Raw genomic sequence first — 7,583 nt, 5'->3', positions numbered from 1 at the left:
TTCAGCTGGATGTGTGAGTGTGTGCAGATACAGTAGATGCAGCTGGGTGTATGAGTGTGTGCAGATGCAGTAGATGCAGCTGTGTGTGTGTGTGTGTGTGTGTGTGCAGATGCAGCTGCAGTAGAATCAGCTGAGTGTGTGAGTGTGTGCAGATACAGTAGATGCCGCTGGGTTTGGGAGTGTGTGCAGATGCAGATACAGTAGATGCAGCTGGGTGTGTGAGTGCGTGCATATGCAGATACAGTAGATGGAGCCGTGTGTCTGTGTGTGTGTGTGTGCAGATGCAGTTGCAGTAGATGCAGCTGGGTGTGTGTGTGCAGATACAGTAGATGCAGCTGGGTGTGTGAGTGTGTGCAGATGCAGCAGATACAGTAGATGCAGCTGGGTGTGTGAGTGTGTGCAGAAGCAGATGCAGTAGATGCAGCTGGGTATGTGAGTGTGTGTGCAGATGCAGGAGATTCAGCTGGGTGTGTTACTGTGTGCAGATGCAGAAACAGTAGATGCAGCAGGGTCTGTGCGTGTGTGCAGATGCAGATGCAGTAGACACAGCTGGGTGTGTGAATGTGTACAGATGCAGTAGATGCAGCTGGGTGTGTGAGTGTGTGCAGATGCAGCAGATGCAGTAGATGCAGCTGGATGTGTCAGTGTCTGCAGATGGAGATGCAATAAATGCAGCTGTGTGTGTGTGTGTGTGTGTGTGCAGATGCAGATACAGTAGATGCAGCTGGGTGTGTGAGTGTGTGCAGATGCTGAAGTAGTAGGTGCAGCTGGGTGTGTGAGTGTGTACAGATGCTGTAGATGCAGTAGATGCAACAGGGTGTGTGAGTGTGTGCACGTGAAGAAGGTGCAGCTGGGTGTGTGTGTGCAGATGCAGTAGATGCAGCTGGGTGTGTGAGTGCATGTGGATGCAGACGTTGTTGATGCAGCTGTGTGTGTGTTTGTGTGTGCAGATGCAGATGCAGTAGAATCAGCTGGGTGTGTGAGTGTGTGCAGATGCAGTAGATGCCGCTGGGTTTAGGAGTGTGTGCAGATGCAAATGCAATAGATGCAGCTGGGTGTGTGAGTGTGTACAAATACAGTAGGTGCAGCTGGGTGTGTGAGTGTGTGCAGATGCAGTAGATACAGCTGGGTGTGTGAGTGTGTGCAGATGCAGTAGATGCAAGCTGTGTGAGTGTGTGCAAATGCAGATGCAGTAAATGCAGCTGGGTTTGGGAGTCTGTGCAGATGCAGTAGTTTCAGCTCGATGTGTGAGTGTGTGCAGATGCAGTAGATGCATCTGTGTTTGTGTGTGTGTGTGCAGATGCAGTAGATGCAGCTGTGTGTGTGTGTGTGCAGATGCAGTAGATACACTTGGGTGTGTGAGTGTGTGCAGATACAGTAGATGCAGCTGTGTGTGTGTGTGTGTGTGTGCAGCTGCAGTAGAATCAGCTGGATGTGTGAGTGTGTGCAGATACAGTAGATGCAGCTGGGTGTGTGTGTGTAGATGCAGTAGATTCAGCTGGATGTGTGAGTGCATGCAGATACAGTAGATGCAGCTGGGTTTATGAGTGTGTGCAGATACAGTAGATGCAGCTGTGTGTGTGTGTGTGTGTGTGCGCAGATGCAGCTGCAGTAGAATCAGCTGGATGTGTGAGTGTGTGCAGATGCCGTAGATGCCGCTGGGTGTGTGAGTGTGTGCAGATGCAGAAGAAATAGATGCAGCTGGGTGTGTGAGTGTTTGCAGATGCAGATGCAGTAGATGCAGCTGGGTGTGTGAGTGTGTGCAGTTGCAGTTGATGCAGCTGGGTGTGTGAGTGTGTGCAGATGCAGATACAGTAGATGCATCTGGGTGTGTGAGTGTGTGCAGATGCAGTAGATGCAGCTGTGTGTGTGTGTGTGTGTGAGTGTGTGCAGATGCAGTAGATGCAGCTGGGTGTGTGATTGTGTGCAGTTGCAGTAGATGCAGCTGTGTGTGTGTGTGTTTGCAGATGCAGTAGATGCAGCTGGGTGTGTGATTGTGTGCAGAAGTTGATGCAGCTGGGTGTGTGAGTATGTGCAGATGCAGTAGATGCAGCTGTGTGTGTGTATGCAGATGCAGTAGATGCAGGTGGGTGTGTGATTGTGTGCAGTTGCAGTAGATGTAGCTGTGTGTGTGTGTGTTTGCAGATGCAGTAGATGCACCTGGGTGTGTGTATGCAGATGTAGATGCAGCTGGGTGTGTGAGTATGTGCAGATGCAGTAGATGCAGCTGTGTGTGTGTGTTTGCAGATGCTGTAGATGCAGCTGTGTGTGTGTGTGCAGATGCAGTAGATGCAGCTGGGTGTGTGATTGTGTGCAGATGTAGATGCAGCTGGGTGTGTGAGTGTGTGCAGATGCAGTAGCTGCATCTGTGTGTGTGTGTGTGTGTGCAGATGCAGTAAATCCAGCTGTGTGTGTGTGTGTGTGTGTGTGTGTAGATGCAGTAGATGCATTTGGGAGTTTGAGTGTGTGCAGATGCAGTAGATACAAGTGTGTGTGTGTGCGTCTGTGTGTGCAGATGCAGTAGATGCAGCTGGGTGTGTGAGTGTGTGTAGATGCAGTAGATTCAGCTGGATGTGTGAGTGTGTGCAGATACAGTAGATGCAGCTGGGTGTATGAGTGTGTGCAGATGCAGTAGATGCAGCTGTGTGTGTGTGTGTGTGTGTGTGTGTGTGCAGATGCAGCTGCAGTAGAATCAGCTGGATGTGTGAGTGTGTGCAGATGCCGTAGATGCCGCTGGGTGTGTGAGTGTGTGCAGATGCAGAAGAAATAGATGCAGCTGGGTGTGTGAGTGTTTGCAGATGCAGATGCAGTAGATGCAGCTGGGTGTGTGAGTGTGTGCAGTTGCAGTAGATGCAGCTGGGTGTGTGAGTGTGTGCAGGTGCAGATGCAGTAGATGCAGCTGGGAGTGTGAGTGTGTTCAGATGGAGAAGTAGTAGATTCAGCTGGGTGTGCGAGTGTGTGCAGATGCAGTAGATACAGTAAATGCAACAGGGACTGTTTAGTCACTCTTCCTCCGTCGTTAGTATTAACTTTATTTGTGATAAATGCATGTTAGTTAGCTCTCTGACGGAGAAGATTGCTGCATTAGAGGTGCGCATCCAGTCTCTAGAGAGGGTTAGTGAGAGTGAGAGCAGCGTAGTTTCTGTAGGGGAAAGTCTGGATGCCTTAGGCGGAGTTAGTAATCCCCCAACTCCGGCATTAGAGCCCTCACAGCGGGGCGAATGGGTGACGACTCGGCGGCATAATCGCAAAGCCAAAGCTAACGCTAAGGCTCGCCCACAGGAGCACCACTCCTCTCCGCTTCACGTGTCCAACAGGTTTGCTCTCCTCAGTGAAGCACCCGCTGAGAAACCTGAAAGAGCTCTGGTTATAGGTGACTCTATCTTGCGGCACGTGAAATTAGCTAGGCCTTTAGGGGCACCAGCAGCTTTAGTTAGGTGTATACCGGGAGCCAGGGCGCCGGACATAGCAGGTAATCTTAGGGTCTTAGGCAAGCACAGGTTCTCAAAGATAGTTATTCATGTAGGAGCTAATGATATACGCCTTCATCAGTCTGAGGTTACTAAGATTAACTTGGTAGAGGTGTGTAAATTAGCGAAGGCGATGTCCGATGCTGTAGTATGCTCTGGCCCCATCCCAATGCGGCATGGCGATGTAGCTTACAGCAGGTTATGGTCGCTGAACTGCTGGATGTCCAGGTGGTGCTCCGAAAACAATGTGGGCTTTATAGATAATTGGACTAACTTTGAGGGCAAGGCTGGCCTGTTAGGGCGGGACGGTGTCCATCCCACTCGGGAAGGTGCTGCTCTCATTTCTTGCAGCATAGCACATAGTCTCAGAACAGGCCTAGTTAATCGGTGACAATCCAGGGCCAAGGCCAGGGAGCAGACAAGCAGGCTAAACCGACCGTCTGCTAGCTGCACTGAGTCGTCACTTAGGTTCCACCGTATTGAGACTGTGTCTGTTCCCCGAGCTAAACAAAATTATAGACATACTCAGACAGTTTGTTTTAGTAATCTAATTAACATAAAATTAAACCATACCGAATGCATAGCCAGCACCGTTGATCTGAAGCTAGGACTGTTGAATATTAGATCTCTTACGTCTAAAGCGCTTATTGTTAATGAAACCATTACTGATCAGGAGTTTGATGTACTGTGTTTAACAGAAACGTGGATTAAACCAAACGAGTTTGTAGCATTAAATGAAGCTAGTCCTCCCGGGTACAGTTACATACATCAGCCCCGTCTAACTGGCAAAGGAGGAGGCGTCGCAGTCATTTATAATGATAATCTAGCCGTCACACAAAAACCTAGTCATAAATTCAACGCATTTGAAGTTCTTTATTCTAACATAACATACGTAGCCACTAAAAATAAGTCTACCCAGGTGATTCCAGTAATTATTATTTACAGACCCCCAGGGCCATATTCTGAATTCCTGTGTGAATTTGCGGATTTCATCTCTAACCTGGTTGTTTCTTTAGACAAGGCATTAATTGTTGGAGACTTTAATATTCATTTTGATAATCCAGATGACCCTCTGAGAACAGCAGTTGTGTCCATTCTAGATTCTGTAGGGGTTAATCAGAATGTAATAGGACCCACCCATAGTGGTGGTCACACTCTTGATTTAATACTAACATTCGGATTAAATATAGAAAATATAGTCTCATGTCCACAGTCTGAAGCTATCTCAGATCATTACCTCATCTCATTTAAAATGTGTATTAATCATAGTATATGCACCTTGCCACGTCACCATGTCAAACGTACGTTCACGTCAACAACTGCACAAAGTTTTATCAGTAATCTCCCAGATTTATCAACCATGATTGGATCACCGTCTGATCCCGAACAACTTGACCAGGCAACTGAATGTTTAGAATCAACGTTCTGCAACTCGCTAGATAAGGTAGCTCCACTTAAAAGAAAAATAATTAGGGAGAAAAAGCTAGCACCCTGGTATAGCGATCACACACGAACTTTAAAACAGACCACTCGAAAACTAGAACGTAAATGGCGTCAAACTAACTTGGTAGTATTTCAAATAGCATGGAAGGAGAGCCTATTGAGCTATAAGAAAGCTCTTAGTGCTGCTAGATCAATGTATCTCTCCACCCTAATTGAAGATAACAGAAATAATCCTAGATTCTTATTTAATACTGTAGCAAAATTAACTAGGAATAAGACCACAATAGAAACACGCACACAATCATTATATAGCAGCGATGACTTCATGAATTTTTTCAATGGTAAAATTGAAAATATCAGGCTAGAAATTCAGACTATTAATTTAAAACCGGACAGTTCTATAACTAACCCTGTAGATGATAATATGATAATATTAGATAAACAACTACAACGCTTTAGTCCCCTTGAAGAGACTGAACTAATTTCACTAATTTCATCATCAAAATCATCAACCTGTATGCTAGATCCTTTACCTACTTGTTTCCTCAAACAGATAATTCCTGAAACAATCAAACCTCTTTTAAAGATAATCAATTCTTCCCTTAGCATTGGCTATGTACCTAAATCTTTTAAATTAGCAGTTATCAAGCCCCTGATTAAAAAACCTGACCTCAATCCCTGTCAACTGTCCAACTACAGGCCAATATCAAACCTCCCCTTTATTTCCAAGGTCCTTGAAAAGGTTGTAGCACAGCAGCTATGCTCATACTTACATAGGAATAACATTCATGAAATGTATCAGTCAGGATTTAGGCCTCATCATAGCACAGAGACAGCACTGGTAAAAGTTGTAAATGACTTACTACTGGCCTCTGATCAGGGTTGTGTCTCCTTGCTGGTGCTGCTTGACCTTAGTGCAGCTTTTGATACCATTGATCATGCTATTCTCCTCAATAGACTAGAAAATGTAGTAGGCATTAAGGGAACAGCCCTTTCCTGGCTCAGGTCTTATTTGACTGATCGTTATCAGTTTGTAAACGTAAATGGTGACTTCTCTTCTCATGCTAAGGTAAAGTTTGGTGTTCCGCAAGGCTCTGTTTTAGGCCCACTGCTCTTTTCTTTATATATGCTACCTCTGGGCAAAATTATTCGTAAGCATGGTATTAGCTTCCACTGTTACGCTGATGACACACAGTTGTATGTTTCAGCAAAGCCAGATGACAGACACCAGCTTAATAAAGTTGAGGAATGTGTAAAAGACATTAGAAACTGGATGCTTATTAACTTTCTCTTACTTAATTCTGACAAGACAGAAGTACTTGTACTAGGACCACATGCAGCTAGAAGTAAGCTTTCTGATTACATAATAACTCTGGATGACCTTTCTGTTTCATCATGTGCAGCAGTAAAAGACCTTGGTGTGATTATCGACTCTAGTCTTTCTTTTGAAGCTCATGTAGATAATATAACTAGGATTGCTTTCTTTCATCTCAGAAATATTGCTAAAATAAGAAATATATTGTCGCTACACGATGCAGAAAAATTAGTTCATGCTTTTGTTACCTCTAGGTTGGATTATTGTAATGCCTTACTGTCTGGATGTTCCAGTAGATGCATAAACAAGCTCCAGTTAGTCCAGAATGCAGCAGCGAGAGTCCTTACTAGAACCAGAAGATATGACCACATCACCCCTATCTTATCCACACTGCATTGGCTCCCAATCAAATTTCGTATTGATTATAAAATACTACTATTGACCTATAAAGCACTAAATGGTCTCGCGCCACAGTACCTGAGCGAACTTTTGGTCTTTTATGATCCGTCACGCCTACTCAGATCAAAAGATGCAGGCTATTTGTTGGTACCTCGAATAATGCGGGCTACAGCTGGGGGTAGAGCTTTCTCATACAAAGCCCCACAGTTATGGAACAGCCTTCCACTTAGTGTTCGGGGCTCAGACACAGTCTCAGTGTTTAAGTCTAGGCTGAAAACATATTTGTTTAGTCAAGCCTTTTGTGAATAGTTTTCTTAGGTACAGGGGCAGGTCTGGAGGGTTTCACAGGCATAGAGTGTTGTGGTGAAATGGGATGTTTGGATGCTGTCGCCCCCCCACTCTCACACGTTCACTCAGGTTTGTCGACGGTGGAGTGGCTGGCTGCCTTATGTCCCAGGGTGCCCTCATGTCTGTGTTAGCTTCTGGCTCTCCCTTTCAGTTATGCTGTCATAGCTAGTCTTGCCGGAGTCCCTGCTTGCACTCTGCATGCAAAGTACATCGTGCTTAACCATTAGAGGACAAAAGCTCACCTAACAATCTCTTCCTTTCTCTCCATCTCTCTCTCTCCCTCACTCTCTGTCGAGCTACACATGCTACTTCTGAGATGCCAATGATGCCAGTGATCCTGACCCCTTCTGCTCCTCCTCGCTGCCTGACCCATCCTGATGCCCTACTTCTGGTTGGAGTTCTCATCGGTTGAGTTCGCTCGCTGCTGCTGGGGGTGGCCCCATATGGACTGCCTGAAGAACTGTTTGGATTGCTGGGGATGGTGCCACCTGGGGGCTGTGGAGATGGCTTGGGGATCACATATGGGGAGCTGTACTGTAATGGCTTGGGACTGCGATTGCTGTAGTGGCTTTGGGGCTGCAGTTGCCACGAGCAGCTTCGTACTCAGG

This window comes from Pangasianodon hypophthalmus, chromosome 2, assembly GCF_027358585.1.
Source record: "Pangasianodon hypophthalmus isolate fPanHyp1 chromosome 2, fPanHyp1.pri, whole genome shotgun sequence".
Classification (NCBI taxonomy): Eukaryota; Metazoa; Chordata; class Actinopteri; order Siluriformes; family Pangasiidae; genus Pangasianodon; species Pangasianodon hypophthalmus.
This window is presented reverse-complemented; position numbering follows the sequence as displayed.